Source organism: Dermacentor variabilis, chromosome 3 (genome assembly GCF_050947875.1).
Source record: "Dermacentor variabilis isolate Ectoservices chromosome 3, ASM5094787v1, whole genome shotgun sequence".
NCBI classification, from domain to species: Eukaryota; Metazoa; Arthropoda; class Arachnida; order Ixodida; family Ixodidae; genus Dermacentor; species Dermacentor variabilis.
This window is the reverse complement of record NC_134570.1, coordinates 149,546,734-149,563,974: the sequence shown is the minus strand read 5'-3', so window position 1 is coordinate 149,563,974 and position 17,241 is coordinate 149,546,734. Positions and strand designations below refer to the sequence as shown.

General features: G+C 49.7%; 1 protein-coding gene across 2 annotated transcripts in view; it reads right to left on the bottom strand.

Moving 5' to 3' along the window:
* Nucleotides 1-17,241, bottom strand: part of LOC142574256 (uncharacterized) — a 157,047-nt gene that overhangs the window by 26,221 nt on the left and 113,585 nt on the right. The gene's annotated exons all lie outside the window — the stretch shown is intronic.

Sequence of the window (17,241 nt, the reverse complement as noted above, 5' to 3'; positions counted from 1 at the left end):
ATGGCAGTTTCATCGGCAGCGGGCACTCGCTGTCGAAACGCAGGAGTGAGTAAACGTGGCAGAAGCAGCGAGCGAAGTGACCTTCGTACTCCCTATCGCTTCAACAAAAAGTGAGCGCTAAGAACACACAGCCCGCACAAAGCTACGAGCCGACGACGCACCTAGGCTCGGCCCCCAACGCAGATAGCTCTCAAAGTACGGCCGCGCGGCCGCACGCAGCCGACGCATCCGCTTTTGCAGCCCGAGTAGAACGCCGCTCCCTCTCCCTCACCTTCACCCGGTGCCTCGCCACGTAGGGGCCTCGCGCACGACGGAAGACGGCGCGGTTCCACCCCGCTTTCCACCCTTTCGAGAGGGTGAGATTGAGCTGCCCATTATCGGCTCCGCTCGTGCACTTCCACTCGCACATGCATCGAGGGCGCGCGGCGACGGTTTTATCGCCCCTGGACTTCTTCATCTTCATCATCATCATCAGTCTGGCTACGCCCACTGCAGGGCAAGCGTCTCTCCCATACTTGTCCAACTACCCCGGTCGTGTGCTAATTGTGACCTTGCTGTCCCTGCAAACTTCTTAATCTTGTCGGTCCACCTAAGCTTTCTGCGCCACCCCCTGCTACGCTGCCCTTCCCTTGGAATCCAGTCCGTAACCCTTAATGACCATCGGTTATCTTCCCTCCTCATTACATGGACTTTATACAGAACTTCAATGCGACGGCACAAATGCACCTGGAGTGCCCATATTAATACATATATATATCTGTTTCCTTTCCTTGCTATCAGTTTCCTTGCTTCTCTAGTTCACATATACCGTTTCAGCAACCTGGAGGCTGAACAGCATGTCATCATATAACGATATACATAAACATAAAGCATACATATACATAAATGTATGCCGGCGAATATCTAAATGTAAGCAACCAGCCGGGACGCTGTGGAAAGAGCAGGCCAAGGCTAGGCGACAACGCCGACAAATCCCTGATCGAGCTGTTTCTGTCCATGTGCCACTGGTTGACCTCCCTGCCCCTCTATGCATCCGTTTCTTTTTCTCTCTGTCCATGTGTGTCCACGCACGTCACGCCACTCGTGTTTAATTAGCCAGGTTTTTGTATTGCAGCTCATACTTACCTTCGCCTTACCTTCGCTTTTAAACCTATTAGACCGACAAAATTTTGATCCCTCCAGAAACCGAAACTCTCGCATTAAACGTTTTTGTCAACTTATTTATTTGCAAGATTAGACCATGCCTTCTTATTCTCCTAATTTTGTTCCCTACTATTATATGAGTGTTGATTATTGCTTGCCGTCTTGTTTCACTCCGTACTACCCGTTTACTTTGTGATGTTTTTGTCATTTCTTGCGCATGACTGGCTGTCATCTTGCTGTTATGCCAACTTACAAGGGGTCGGGACCTCGTCAAGCTGTCTAAGCTTTTAGTCCTGTACTCCTCCTTTTTTAAGGAAATAAAATGATTGATGATTGATACTTCCACTAAAGCTATGAGCCTTACTACGTGTAATACTCCAGCACATTGCAATCGCATTCATCGTTTAGCGCTTATTGCAAAATTGTGTCCTCCATAATGAAAGAAACAAAATCCCAATAAAGAAAGGCGTCAGGCAGGGCGATATGATCTCTCCAATGCTATTCACAGCGTGTTTACAGGAGATATTCAGAGACCTGGATTGGGAAGAATTGGGGATAAGAGTTAATGAAGAATACGTTAGTAACTTGCGATTCACTATGATATTACCTTGCTTAGCAACTCAGGGGACCAATTGAAATGCATGCTCACTGACCTGGAGAGGCAAAGCAGAAGGGTGGTTCTCAAAATTAATCTGCAGAAAACTGAAGTAATGTATAACAGTCTCGGAAGAGAACAGCAGTTTGCGATAGGTAGCGAGGCACTGGAAGTGGTGAGGGAATACATCTACTTAGGGCAGGTAGTGACCGCGGATTCGGATCAGGAGACTGAAATAATCAAAAGAATAAGAATGGGCTGGGGTGTGTTTGGCAGGCATTCTCAGATCATGAACAGGTTGCCATTATTCCTCAAGAGAAAAGTGCACAACAGCTGTGTCTTACCAGTACTCACGTATGGGGCAGAAATCTGGAGGCTTACGAAAAGTGTTCTACTTAAATTGAGGACGACACAACGAGATATGGAAAGAAGAATGATGGGTTTAACGTTAAGGGGTAAGAAAAGAGCAGATTGGGTGAGGGAACAAACGCAAGTTAATGACATGTTAGTTGAAATCAAGAAAAAGAAATTGGGGGGGGGGGGGGGGGCATGGGCAGGACTTGTAATGAGGAGGGAAGATAACCGATGGTCATTAAGGGTTACGGACTGGATTCCAAGGGAAGGGAAGCGTAGCAGGGAGTGGCAGAAAGTTAGGTGCGTGGATGAGATTAAGAAGTGTACAGGGACAACGTGGCCGCAATTAGTACATGACCGGGGTAGTTGGAGAAGTATGGGAGAGGCCTTTGCCCTGGAGTGGGCATAACCAGGCTGATGATGACAAAATTGTTACTTTTTAAATGAATAAACAAACGAATAAGTACAATTGTCCGATGTCCCGAGTCGAAAAAAGGACATCTAGCACAGGCGCCTAATTTTATAGCTATTACGCCATGGATGCTTTTCCTCCTTAACTGCGTGCCTCAAAATTGGATCGTAGATTAGACATGTTAAAGCTCGGAAATTAAAATTATTTTGCGCGTCACCTTACGTACAGATGCGGGGCAATCCTGAAGGTAGTGCACGAAAAGATTCGGAGTCCGACGCTTCTGCTATTCGCCTCAGGCGAGTAACGCTACAAAGCGCGGTGCGGGGTGACTCCTCCCCTATCTCACTCTCAACTCGCTCAAGAAGACACTGACTTTCATCGACTCAACTGGAAATGGAATTGTCTTCAAATTTGTCTTTTATTCTGCCTGTTCGCAGACAATCAGTGCGTACACGTCAATCAGATGGGAACCTTTTGCAGTTTTTGAAAGGTCACATGACAGAGAAGCCAAGTTGATGCAGCCCACAATTTTTTTACAAATCCTGTAGGATTCATGGTAGAAATAAATGACAAATAGATTGGAATAGTTTTACGTTAAAGCGCATACGATCATGTCGCCTCGAAAACTCGTCAAGCGGGCGAAACATGAGCCGTCGATACCAGGTGATTGTGACGGTGGCGGCAGCGTGAGCGCACCTAGAGTGTCCGTATAATTTCGATGGCCCCACAGGAGCACCTGCGTAAGCAGACATTTATTGTGTTGCGACTCTACGTACTCTCGCACATGAGGGTTGGACCCTCCCGCGTGTAGCCGTGCGCGGCTTAACCGTGTATGGGGAAAAGGGGATCCTGGGGGTAGAGCCGATGCCCGGACGAATGGATGGATGGATGGTATGAGCGTCCCCTTTGGAACGGCGTGGTGGGTTGCGTAACCAAGCTCTTGTTATTATATTGCCTAATGTCCTACATATGCTACAAAATAAAGAAAATCCCGCGGTAAATTCCCATAACCAAAATTTCTGAACCCATATTGTGAACTTTCTTTTTGTACGCCTCCGTTGTATTAAGTTTCCGTACTTTTCTTGCACCAATCTTCCAATCAGATCTCGCTAATCTGTATTGCGGACATGTTTACTTTCCCCCTGCTCTCGCTGAACCCAAGGGCTTCAGCAGACCGCAGGTGCCTAACTGAACAACTGGGCAGATATCTTCACATTCTAATAAAACATGATCCATCGTTTCCCCAGCTTTGCCACAACAAGCACATGCTTCTGCTTCCTTGTATCTCGCTTTATAAGTGCGCGTTCTAAAGCATCCTGATCTCACTTCGAAAAGTAAAGAGTTTCCGTTTCAGTTATCGTAAACTGTTTCTTTCCTGATTTTGTTTCTTCCTCTTAAGTAGTCCCTCATAACAGATTTCTTTTTTATTGCCGCGACCCCTGAGATTATCTCAGCCTCTCCGATTTTCTGATTGACGTTCTTTGTTGCCATGTTGCTCATCATACAGGTCATATACTTGCTGGTAAGCTTCCTAGTTCTTTTCTTCCAATGTCAATCAATGTTTTTCCTGTACAAATACCTCAACATTCTCCCAGCCCATTTGCTTTCCTCCATTTTCCTCAGTCTTTCTTTATAATCAATTATACTCGGAGCTTCCCTCACTTCAAAATTTGTCCGGCCAATATCATCCTGCACAGCTTCATCTGTGGTCTTCCCGTGAGCGCCCAGTGCGAGGCGTCCCGCTTACCTTTGGTTCCATTCGAGTCCTGAGTGCACCCCTGATTTCAAGCAAACAACCGTATTTCGAAATTCCAGTCCTGGAACCATTAAACCTTCCCACATACACAACATCCCCTCGTACCTATTGTATCCCCTAGCGCTCTGTGTTTCATTATGGTCGCATTTCACTTCCCCTTTACTGCTATAGTTTTTCCCGAGTTTCCACATATCTATTGCCTTCGTTTATACATATACCAAGGTATTTATGTTCTTTCACGCGAGGTATATCGTGGCTCTTCATTGACAGTCTGTGAAATGTTCTCATTTAATATCATAACACCTGATTTTTAACACTAAATTTCGGACCTAAATTCTCGCCTTTCTGTCCACAGAAATTAGCCAGACATTGCATAGGACTTTGCTTATTAGCTAGCAACACAATGTCGACCACATAAAAGAAACCTGGAAGCTGCTGCTCTACTTCTGTACCCGCCTGTTTGTAGCAGAAATTAAACCCGAGATTACTTCCCTCTAGCACCCTTTCCATCCTCACCATGTGCATCATAAACTGCAGTGGGGAAAAGTGCACCCCTGTCTCACTCATTTGTTGATATCAACTTTCTCCTCACTCCTCATCCCTACCCATTCAACGCAAACGGTACTTTCTACGTAAATCTCTCAAAAGCTGTATACAATCGTCGTGTAAGCCTTCCCCTTTCAGGATATCTCACAAAATGTTGCGTTCTACGTTGTCATAAGCTCCTGCAATTTCTAAAAAGGCCGCATATAGCGGTATATTTTCTACTCTGGATATATTAATACTCTGAGTAAGGGCACATATGTTATCATCCAGACGCCTACCTATACTGAAGCCATTATGAAGTTCTCCCCAAGTGTCATTATTCTCTGCCCACGCTTGCAGCTTCAATTTAATTGCCTGCATTGCTAGCCTGTACATTACCGATGTAATGCCTTTATAAATTAAATTCATGCTGCTATGTTGCCAACCATCTGGTATTGGTCTATCTTTTAAAGTTTTTTCCACTGCTTTCACCAGAGCTTCCTTACTTTTTGGTCCTAGTACAATAATCAGCCTATCGGGAACCTTGTCTTGCCCTGTGGCTGTGCGCTTAAGAATTTTCTCTTCGGCTTCCTTCCACTTGAAATTTATCAACGCCAGCTCCTTTTCCATCTGGTGTTCGGATCCTTAAGGCCCCGCAGCGGAGGCGACACATCTCTTAGGCCTCTGCTTCGCATAAACTGTGCCTCCAGACTGACCCACCTGGAGGTAACAGGCAATCGCCTTTTCCTGTCTTCTTCATCATGGCCAGCCTATCTCCTACAAGAGAAGTCACCGTTTTTTGGGTGTGATGCTTAACCGGGACCTCTCTTGACACCCTCAGGTTGCCCACTTGAAGAAGAAGCTCACATCTGTTGTTCACGTCTTCAAGTTCGTCGCCGGCAAAACATGGGGATCCTCAATGAGCTCCACGCTACAGCTATATCGAGCACCTTTATTGAGTTCCAATGCTAAATATTCGAGAACATCAGAGCGTGCAAGCACAGGCACTACGTGTTTGCCTAGAACTTCCGCGGAGCGCCTCAACAGCAGCAATCAATATAATGGCTCAAGACCATCCGATCACGACTTACATTAGCACCGACACGCTTAGGACTCATGTTCATGTTTCACGGATGCAATCAAGCTCTCTTGCCTGCCTGCCAGAACGACGACCCCAGGCGTCCTTCTCCAACGAGGTCAGCATCCATCGTGCCTCCATAGCATCAGTCTTCACACAGTCAGCACGTTCAACCTAAGCTTTGCGGTGTTTAAAACAACCTCAAGTGCGTCTTATGGTTCCAGGGACAAGAAAGACCGACCTGCCTACCTTGGCCTTGAAGCAAGCAGCTCTGGATTGTTTGCACAATTTCTACTTTGACCGAGTCCACATATATGCGGATGGCTCTTCCACTCAGACCAGCTTCACCGGTGCAGTGGTTATACCACCATGATCAATAAGCATCCGAAACAAGATTTCTCACTTGACAACATCGACCAGTTCGGAGCTTGTTGCCATCCTAGGTGCCATATATTATATTAATAACAAGCCGGCTAATCGGCGGGCAATATTCTGCGATTCGAAGGCGGCCTTACAATGTTTTCTGTCATTTCTTCGTCGCGGGTCCTCCGCACAACTCTTGTCGGAGATACGAGAAATGCACCATTATGGGATCGCGAAAGGACGCGACATCATGTTTCAGTGGCTGCCTGGCCATTGCGGTACCTCTGGCAACGACCTCACTGACGAAGCTGCTAGGAAAGCACACGAAGGAGCAACCTTCGTTTCTGTACCTTTCTCGCGGATTGACGCCGCGCAACAATTAAGCAAGCTAGCGCACCGTATGACATTGGCAAAGTGGCACACACGTGGGGCCCTATAACGTAACGCTATTCCAATGTTTTTATTCCAATCTTCTGACGTCAAATTTGCGTAACCGTCGACGAAAGTATCGGGCGGTCACCCACAGGGTTGTCTGAACAGACCAATCAAACGCTCTCCTCGTTCATAGGAGCTCACTTTTGTTCGCTTGAAAAATGAACAACATTGCCTACGATGAGCGCCTTGTCTTATCTGATTGGCTGACAAGAGGCCAGGAGCACGATCAAGTGGAGAGGTATTTTATGGGGCCGATCCACTGCACTGAAAACCGATAACCGGTGAAGAGGCTGGCGCCGGCATCTGCAATTGGGCCGCTTCCCTAACTAACTTACGGTGGCTGGTCGAAAATCGCGGCGGCATGCAACGGAAGTTTAAGACTGACGCTAAAATGCATCCTCAGCAAAGAATAGTTGACAGAGAGAGGTCGTAAACGTGCCAAAAGTGCTCGAGAACGTTCGCGGCCACGCGAAAACTTTTGTTATACGCAAATAAAGCCATGCTTTCCTGCACGTGCGAGTAGCCAGTGCCTGAGCGATTGGCGGCAGCCGTCTGGTATTCCTTTCGGAAAGGGGCAGCTTGCGGCTATTCAGAATACAATCAAGTTTCGTTCGGCAAATTAAAGCATCTTTAGCGCGCGCACGTCACTTTGGCGCGGTGAGTTCTTGCGGTGTTGTGACGTCGCGTAACAGGCAGGTGAAGTGGGGGTGGTCCAAAAGTTTCTGACCAATGGCGTAGGGCCGATTGCAGAATTTAAATAGAAAAGTTTGGAATAGTTTTACGTTATAGCGCCCTTGAATTCACCCAACATCGTTTGCATTCCCTTGATCCATCTATGCAACTCCGGCTGTTACCAGGACTTCCGCGTAATGAGCAAACAATGCTGTGCCGCTTACGATTGGGCGTCGCATTCAGCAATGCATATACGTTTTTTATTGGAATTGCTGATAGTGCCGAGTACAATGCCTGCGGTGTCGAGGAAACTATAGAGCATCTACTGTGCTACTGTCCATCTTTTCAAAATGAAAAACATGACCTCTGCACAGCTCTCAATCAGTTAGATGGAAAACCATTGACCTTGAACGAGATCTTGGGACCATGGCTTCGCATATCGCAGCTACAAAAGGCCACAAAAGCGCTGCTGTGATATTTGAAAGCTACCAGATTGAGTCAGCATTGCGATCCGGACTGGGTGATCGAATGATATCCCAATTGGACTTTCTCGTCTTTAATTTTTCCGTCCCCTTTTCCCTTTCCCCAATGTAGGGCAGCCAACGGGGCTCCGTCCTGGTTAACCACGCTACATTTCATTTCTCTTTCCATCGCTCCCTGATCACCTCCAGAAAAGGGGGGGGGGGCACCCAAGCAGTCTTCACATTTTTTGGCAACCCAACAGAAATTTCCCCACGCTATCATGCAATAAACAGTGAAAAACAGCAAAATACAGTGAGTTAATTATCCCACCATTTTTTTATTGAATTGCCTCACGATTCCATTGGTGCAGATTATAATTTACGAAGTTGACCAGCGATAACCTGCTATTAGAATTCACCGATAATAATCAACAAGACCAAATGCCAAATCTAGTCTCCTTGGGACATCCCACTAAATAGTGCACCGCACCGCACACTGAGTACCACCCGTGCTGACATTTTTGACGATGACTTGCTGGAACTCACAGAGATGGAACTGCTAAAGGGCTGGAGTGACCAGAACATAATCGATGTGAGGAGAATCAAGTTGAGGCGGGATGGCAAAGAAATCCCAACCAAGCAACTTTCTACTCAAGTGTATGTTGTGAAAGTATCGAAGCAGACCTTATGAAGATCCATGTCAGGCCATACGTGCCAGACCCTCTGAGATGCTTCCAATGTCTAAGATTAGGCCATAGTTCCCAGAACTGTCGAGGTCGACTGACCTGTGCTAAATTAAACGCGCATGGGCATAGATCTGAAACTTGCAAGAATGATCTACACTGCGTAAACTATGCTGGGGAGCACACCGCATACTCGCGCTCGTACCCTACCTGGCAACGAGAAAAAGAAATCTTAACAATCAAAGTAAAAGAAAACATATAATTTAGGGAGGCACGTAGGAGGGTATCATACCTCGCCGAAGAACCGCTTTGCCAAAGTAGCGCGTCAGGGAGCTGCGACACAACGACTTCCTGTGGCCCACACGCAGTGAGCACCCGATGACGCCATCCACCACCTTGGCGGCTGCCGATAGCGCTGCTCCACAGCCCCAGAAGAAGAGGCGATCCACCTCCCTGCTGTTAGCCTCAAAGGTCTCGTCTGACGTGTGGAGGCGGTCACATCAAACACAGCGGCCACAAAAGCACGTGTCTAGCGCCCCACAAGGGGCTATGGATATAACTCCCACTCAGACAGCGCAGCAAGCGCCTAAGGAGCGGCGGGATACCCTCGGCAACTCTAAAATGACAAAGCTTCGCATCACGGAGCCTGCACAGCGCTCATGACCTAATCCTCGTCTCTTAAACAGACATGACAAACACGTTTGTCATCATGGCAACACAAATACTACAATGAAATCTCAGAGGACCTCTGCATAATCGCTACGGCATTACAGAACTCCTACACAAACTTAATCCGAAGTTGGTGTATGCTTAAGAGACATATTTTAAACACACTCACCGCAGCCACTTCGAGTTTTTGATATATTCGACTTCGCCCTGCCATCTGCTAGCCGCCTGGTTAGCTAAGATGGTACAGCGGCTGCCCCGGAAAAGCGGTGGTCCCCTATTCCAATCACGGACCAGGATGAATTTTTTTCAACCGCGAGGCTTTACTTTCGTGGAACCCGTATGGGTTTCCTATGTAGCACTTAGCTACATTTGCTTGGTTGTGTCATTTTCCCTTTATTAATTACTACTCTCTACCTTGCGGATTACCGCAGAAATACTACGTCAATAATTTCTTTAATTCATCATTTAATTTATAATTTCTTTAATTCTATTAGTAAGTACAAATAATTGGCTTCTCACGATATGATTATTAAAACTCGGGCCCCTCGTTTAATCCTTTTTCTTTTTGTTCATTACATAACGTGGGCCTCGAATGCCGCAACATTGATGCACCTAGGTAGCGCGTGCGGATCTATTGACCAGTTGCCTTCAGCCAAAATGATCACGTACTCGTAACGCCTGCGGCAGAAAGGGTGTTCCACATCCGCCGCCAAGGTTTGTGAGTGGTGGCGCTGACTAACACTCCCAAGGTTACTTGCTGTAGTAAAACATAAATACCCATGAAAGTTGATGGGGAAACGGTGCCGCGATAGCTCAGTTGGTTAGAGCTTTGCAAGCGTAATGAGAAAACGTGGGATTGTTCCCCACCTGCGGCAAGTTGTCCTTAAATCCACCTTCATTACCATAAATGTATCACTTCTTTAATTCAGTTAGTAAGTACAAGTAATTTCCCCTATGTTGTCCTTGGCGTCTTTCTCTGTTAGCTTCTCACGATAGAGAGAGCGAGAGAGAGAGAGAGAACAACTTTATTGAAAATGCCTGCAGAATCGGTTAGGCTTCCTCCACGCAGGGAGCTTTTAGCTTTTACCACGACGTGGCCGCTACGTCAGTCTCGTGCGTTGTGCTCCTCGAGGTCTTGGTCCCTCGCTATTTCCACTGGTCCGAGAGGGCCGCCGCGCCCTTCCTGGGGCTGCTGCCGCCCTTCTCCTCGGTTTCGCGCGGTCGCTGCCTCTCTAGAGCTGCCGAGGCCTGCTGGACGGCCTTGAGTTGTGTCTCTTGATCATAGCTCCTTCTTGCAGCCTCTAGCTGCGGCTGGATCGTCGTCTTCTCGTTGGCTTCTCGCGGATTTACGCTAGTCCCAAAGGATGTGAGCCGCGGTGGCTCTCTCCTTCGCGCACAGTCTACACACGTCACTCGCGTACACGCTCGGACACACGTGTTTACCTAGCAGGGACCCCGTCTGTAACGGTCTATATAACACTGCCTCCTTCCGGGTAAGCCCCGGGTGAGGTGGTGGCATAGTCTGTCTGTTAAGTCTGTACCTCTATTTCGTTGAAGGTGGTCATCTTGTCCTTGGCACTGCACCGCGACTAACACTCCGAGTCGGCTGTGCTTGCAGCTGCGCGGTTGGTTAGTCCTCGCACGGCCGAGTTGAGTTCTCATGATATGATTAATAAAAATTGGGCCCCTCTGTTAACCCCTCTTCTTCCCGTACCATTTCCTGGCACTCTTTAGCAATTCCTAGCCCTTGCGCCGAAAGAAACCCATGCATGATCATCATCATCATCATTATCGTGATCATCAAATGCGATAGCAATCATACGTCACGGCGTAAAGCACGAACGTTTGTTATGCCGTGCGTAGCCTGGTGTAACGCGGTGTGGCCTGGTGCAGGTGGTATAGGTCTGCCGCTGAGGTGACGACGCAGTGTCCCCACATGGTTTTTCTTTCACGCATGATTAGCCTGTGGCACATCGTCACCTACGGAGTGTAGCTTCAACAAGCGTCAGCAGTGCTTACACGCCAACTGCTTGGCTTGCGATAGGACGAACTAAGAAAACTGCTGCGCTAAGCGGCGCAGAGAGGCAACCACGTCGACAGGCGAATGTCGCTCTGGTCCCCCGAGAGACACGCCAGCGTGAAGCAAACCACCTTCTACCTTTCACGGTGCACGCTGCGTACTCTGCCACTCGCATTGCTGAAGTCGAGCGCCTCGCAACTCAACTGGCTGCCGAAGACACTACGGAGCGAGACCAAACCGCAGGTTCACTACGGAGCGGGACCAAACCAGCGCTGAAGCGACTCGGAAGCATGACGCCACCCGCCAACAGGGCGCCACGTGCCAGAAAAAATACCCTGCAACATGGTCGCCGACCTGCCGATCGTGTGCCTTTCGCTGCAGCGGACCGTGACTTCAAGAAGCAAATATGCAACAGCTTCTGTGAAAACACGTTTGAATTTCGTGTTCTCCCAATTCGTACGTCATTACGCATAGGGCATAGGACAACAGGTGGCATCTTGTTAGGATAACAAGCCGCATTCCTATGGGGGCGAAATGCGAAAGCACCCGTGTTGGGAGAGGAGGGGGCGCCGCTGCAAGCGCTTGATTGCGTCGGACGTGTGTTCCTGCAGCTCCGCTTTTTCAAGTGATTTTTCGCTTTGGAACAATGACATTCCGCCACCCTTGGCCGCACCTAGTAGCCAGTCCACCTGTGGCACCAACCCGAGCCATCGACCAGCGATCGTCGCCTAAAGTGAGTCGGAATGCTGTAGGCTTAGACGCCTGATCGCGTGAACAGCGATCCCGCCGAGGTGCAATACCGCCACGCAAGAAAGAGCTGCTGCGGCAGCATTTATCTGTGAAGATTATGGCAGCTATTCCCGCCGTTGAGTCGGTAATCGCCACCAACGAAGAGACGATGGCAGACGAGATAGACCACCCACGAACACCGGCGTCTCTCGCCTTGCATCGTGAGTTGCTCCTTTCGAAAACCTCCGTGTCAGCTCACTCTAAACGCTCTCCCAGTACGCCCATCTAACAGCCCCCCCTGGATTGTAAAATGTTGCCATCCGTCCAAAGGAAGGCTACAACATACAAGAGATCCCTACGACAACCCTTCAGAAGACGCTCACCTCTTGCGTCACCGCGACGGGCTTCTCAGGCTACACATATCACCGGGCCTCCAACACCAGGTCCGTGTGCGTGCCATCCATAGAGAAAGTGTATGCCCTATGCGCATTGGCGGCTTTCACCCTTCCCAACGGAAGTATCTTGCCAGTTCAAGCACACCTGCTCTCTGGCTCATATAGCTCTCGCTACGTGTTAACAGGGGTCGATCCCGACGAATCGGCCGAAACCCTACGTGATACCTGGACTTGTGACACTCATCATGTGCTGCTATCCCGCTACCTAGGACGCGGTCACACATGCCTGGCAACAGTTGCAGCACCCGCTAAGCTAGCCAAACGCTTTATCTACAATGGGTGCGGTCTTTGACCTCGTTCCAACCGCCGAAGCGTAGTTAGTATACTGTTACGACTGCCTCCCACAAGGTCACATGCGTGAATCGTGCCATAACCCGGCTCCGGTGCAAACAAATGAGCCAAACACCTCCCAAGGAGACTGGTGAGTATAAGCCATGGTATGTGCTGACGTGTCTCACATGTGCTCCTCGATTTTTCGACAAAAGGTCGGGTAATTCACCCCAGCTCATGCACGTTCTCACACAACGGCATCCGTGAAGTTACAATGACCATGTGGATATCAAAATTTGAGCTGGGAAACCATTTTTCTCCGATTTAGGAGGATCTTTTCTACAAGCACAGCGTCGCTGCGAGCTAAGCCTGAAGAAAACAGGGCCTAGCTGCCGTGCTTAGGCGTGCTCCGGCGCGGCCATCGACCTTGCCGGGGGCCTAGAGGCGAAGCGCTTCAAGAAAATGGCGCCCGTTATGCGTGTAGAAGTGGAGGGTGAAGAAATAATGCCGGAGGAAGTTTCTGAAAAGTTTGGCTGGCGCGTCGCCGGGGAGAAGACCCAGGAGCAAGAGAGCAAGCTACGTCTACCGCCGGTCAACGGGGGGCCGGCGGCTACCGGGCATCGTCGCCCGCAGCGGAAAAATTTCAAGAGCAAGCTACTCAAGGCAGCGAGGATGCCTGTGCTGCCGAGGCAAGATATCAAGATCGTCATGCGTCCCAGGGGAGATCTGAACCTTGGGGAAGTATCTAGATTCGAGATCAGCCGAGCCATCATCGCAGCTGCGAACGTGAGTGGCGAGGAGGTGACGCAAGATGTCGTCTGCCCAAACAAACAGCAAAACCTAGTCGTTATCAGTACGCCTAAATGAGGGAACGCAGACCGCTACTAGGCAGTTAGAAGCCTCACTATCAACAGCACGGCACATGAAGTCAGCGCCTACGAGACCTCCCCCCACGGCACCGTTAAGGGCGTCATCAGGGGTGTTCCGATGATGGACACTATTCACGAAATCAATGACTACATCGTTCAAGAGTATAATCCCACTGCTATGCAAGCCAACCGCATCGGCAAGACGACGACGGTGGTGGTCGTCGCATTCGACGGCGACACGGTGCCGAACTACATCAGATACGGCAACCTGCTGGTCGAGTGTTCGCTGTATCGCAAGCAGATCGATATGTGCTACCGGTGTGGTCGCCTCGGTCACCACATGGACGTTTGTCCTAACCCCGAAGACAAGATATGCCGCGGTTGCGGCATGAAGAATCCCGAAGAAAGCCACGTTTGCAGTAACCCCAAGTGCAGCCTCTGCCGGGGCAACCACCTTAGCGCGGACAAGTAGTGTACAGCGAGATTCAAGACGCCATACGTCGTTCGTACACGGTGTTGGAAGTGTCAGCAACGAGAACAGGTGCCGCAGCAGCGGCAGCAGCCGAGGGGGCCAGCGTGGCAGCAGACAGCGTGGCAGGCGCCGAGCGGGCGTCGCAGCCGCTCCCAGACAAGGCGAGGGAGAATCACGAGCGATACCAGGTCACCATCGGCACCTGGGGCTCGCAGGCGAGAATTTCGTTCGAGGTCCAAGTCGAAGACCCGATGAAGCAACGGCGCCGAGAAACAGATGGGCTGGGCAGCGGGGTCTCCATTTCCCTCCTCTCCCCTCCTCTCGCCCTTCCAAAGACAACGAGTATAGACACTGTTTGGAACTCAAGGAGATGGTAGAGAGGCAGAACATTCAAATCAAGAGCCGAAAAAATGAGATAAAAGCAATCATAGAGCGTATCGAGACGCTCAGTAGAACAAAGAACAGTGATAATGAAGTCAGTGCAGTTAAAAGGAAAGTACCCAAGAGAGACACCACCAGCGCTGCTCCAGTGGGGACGAAGCCGATCACGCCACCGGCGCTGATAACGTCATCGGCGCTGACGCAGTCAGTGGCGCAAACTCCACAGACAGAAACGGCAGTGGTTGCCATGGAGGAATAGAAGGCCGAGGCCGCCGTTCCCCCGACACTGGAGTCGGCCATGAGCATGCTTACGCAAATCTCCCGCCAAGTTTCTCAAATGTGTGCGCAAAACAGTCTGACAGTAAGAATGGATAATGTGCAGGCCAAATGCAGCCAACTCTCCGTAAGAGTAATGACGTTGGATGCGAAAAGTAAGCATCTCACCGTTGCCAAAATGAAGTCATTACGACTTAATCTGCGGGTCAGGCCGCGAAAAGTTGGTTCCGTGCGCAAATCTACCGCTCAAAAACTAGAAAATGACGAAGACTAAAGGAAACCAGAAAGAGACTGCGACGTTATTTCAATAGAACTGTAGAAACTGGATATCATAGCGTTACAAGAGACCAATGGCCGGGCCAAGCTCGCGGGATACATTACGTATACGGACCATAGCGAAAAGGGTACTGCGATCTTGGTCCGCAGCAACGTGGCGGTCACACAGCACGTGACCGCCCAGCGAGGCTGCGAACATACGCTCATCGAAATTCACAGCAGGAGAGTGGGAGGACAAGAACAATTTCGTCCTGAATGCTTATTGCCGACCGTCCAGCAGGGTCATTGACTTTGAAGGCACCATATTGGACTGCATTAAAGAAGAAAGAACAAGACCGATTTTAGTGCTAGGAGATTTCAACGCCGCCCACACCATTTGGGGTTACAAATTTTCGTCCTAAAGAGGGAACCATTTGGTTAAAGCTATAGAGGATCACGACATGGAGGTGGTTAACGAACCGGGCGTACCGACCTGGACAGGCACTAGCACGGTCTGGGACGCCACTCCTGATCTGACGCTAGTTCGGGGAACCTCGACGTAACTTGGAGTAACACGGGGAAAAATCTTGGCTCGGATCACGATATAATTTGTGTAACCCTCGGGGGGACCGAAATCAAGGCGAAACTGGGCCAAGCCAAGCCAACGTTACAGACCGGGACCGGCCACGTAGAAGCGCAGACAGTGAAGGCGAGGACGAGGACCAAGACACCAAGACGTATGAGGCGTGGGCCGAAAGGCAACGATGCAGCGATAATTTGTAAAGACATTTACGCGGAAGATTACTACGAGCACGCGAATTCCCTTCGTAGACACCAGGCTTCGTCACATGTGGGCGGCCAGGCACGGTCTTACTCGAAGGTGGAAGGGGCAAAGACATAACAACAAGCTTCGCAGACGTATACACGTGCTCAGCATGCAAGTGACCGGTTATGCGGAACAACTATGCAGAGAAAACTGGATGAAGATGTGTGACAACCTGCAAGGCACACTGTCAACGAAGAAGACTTGGAAGCTGTTGCGGCACCTCATAGATCCGTTAAAAAGCAAGACCGCATGCATTCGAGACCTCACAAGAACGATCAACAGTTACGACGGGGACGGGGATAAGCTCATTCGCGAGCTCACAAGTAAATAGCTCAGGACCGAGAAGAGCGGTAACCCGACTCACGAGTGTGAAGCAGATAGCAACGTCGAGATGGACGAAGCCTTCACCGAACTGGAGCTGGTTGCGTCCATCCATGAAAGTAATCAAGGCAGCGCACTGGGAATGGATGGCGTTACATACACGATGCTAAAAAATATAAGCGACAAAAGCAAAGCTGAACTGCTAAACCTCGCCAACGCGTCCTGGGAGAAGGGTTCGTTACCAAAAGAATGGAAAGAAGTGGAGGTGCATTTCATTCCCAAGCCGGGGAAACCACCCCACGTCGAGAATCTGCGCCCCATCTCCCTCACGTCATGTGTAGGGAAGGTGGTCAAGCGTATGGTGTTCAAGAGCCTACAGAGACATTTGGACGTCACTGATCAGATGCCACCGGCTATGTACGGATTCCAGAGGCACCTGAGCGTGCAAGACGTCTTGGTGCAACTACACGAGCTGGTTATCAAGCAAGCGAAGACCCCTACGCCAAGAGCTATCCTGGCGCTCGATCTCAAGGGGGCCTTCGATAACGTCACACACGAAAGTATTCTCCGTAACGTGCGCCAAACGGGATGCGGAAAGCGAACATTCAAATATGTGCAAGATTTCTTAAGCAATAGAACGGCAACGATCAAAATTGGAGAAGTCGAAACCGATAGCCCTGAGAGACCGAGGTACCCCGCAAGGATCGGTTCTTTCGCCGCTTCTCCACAACATGGCACTCCTCCCTCTCCCGGCTTTGCTTCAAGACATAGAGGGCATAGATCACGCTCTCTATGCAGACGATATCACTATGTGGACGTCGAGGGCAGGGTCGGAGAGTTGGATGGAGGAGACTCTTCAGAGAGTGGCAAACACCGTGCACGAGTTCGCTAAATCGTGCGGCCTCAGTTGCTCGCCACAGAAGTCAGAGTTACTCGTCATCAAGTCAAAAAGAAAGAAAGGAGACCAAGAGAACGTCCGCATCACCATCGACGGGACGACCATAACGCCAACCAGGCAAGAACGTATCATGGGTGTCATCTTCCAGAACAACGGCAAGGCGGGGGCGTCGAGCGACAAAATCAATGTTTCAACGGAACAAATTTCGAACATGATCAGAAGAGTCACAAACAGACAAAGGGGATTGAAGGACGACGATGCACCGACGCTCGTCCAGGCCTTCGTGACTTCGCGCATCGTTTACGTGGCGCCGTACCTTAAGT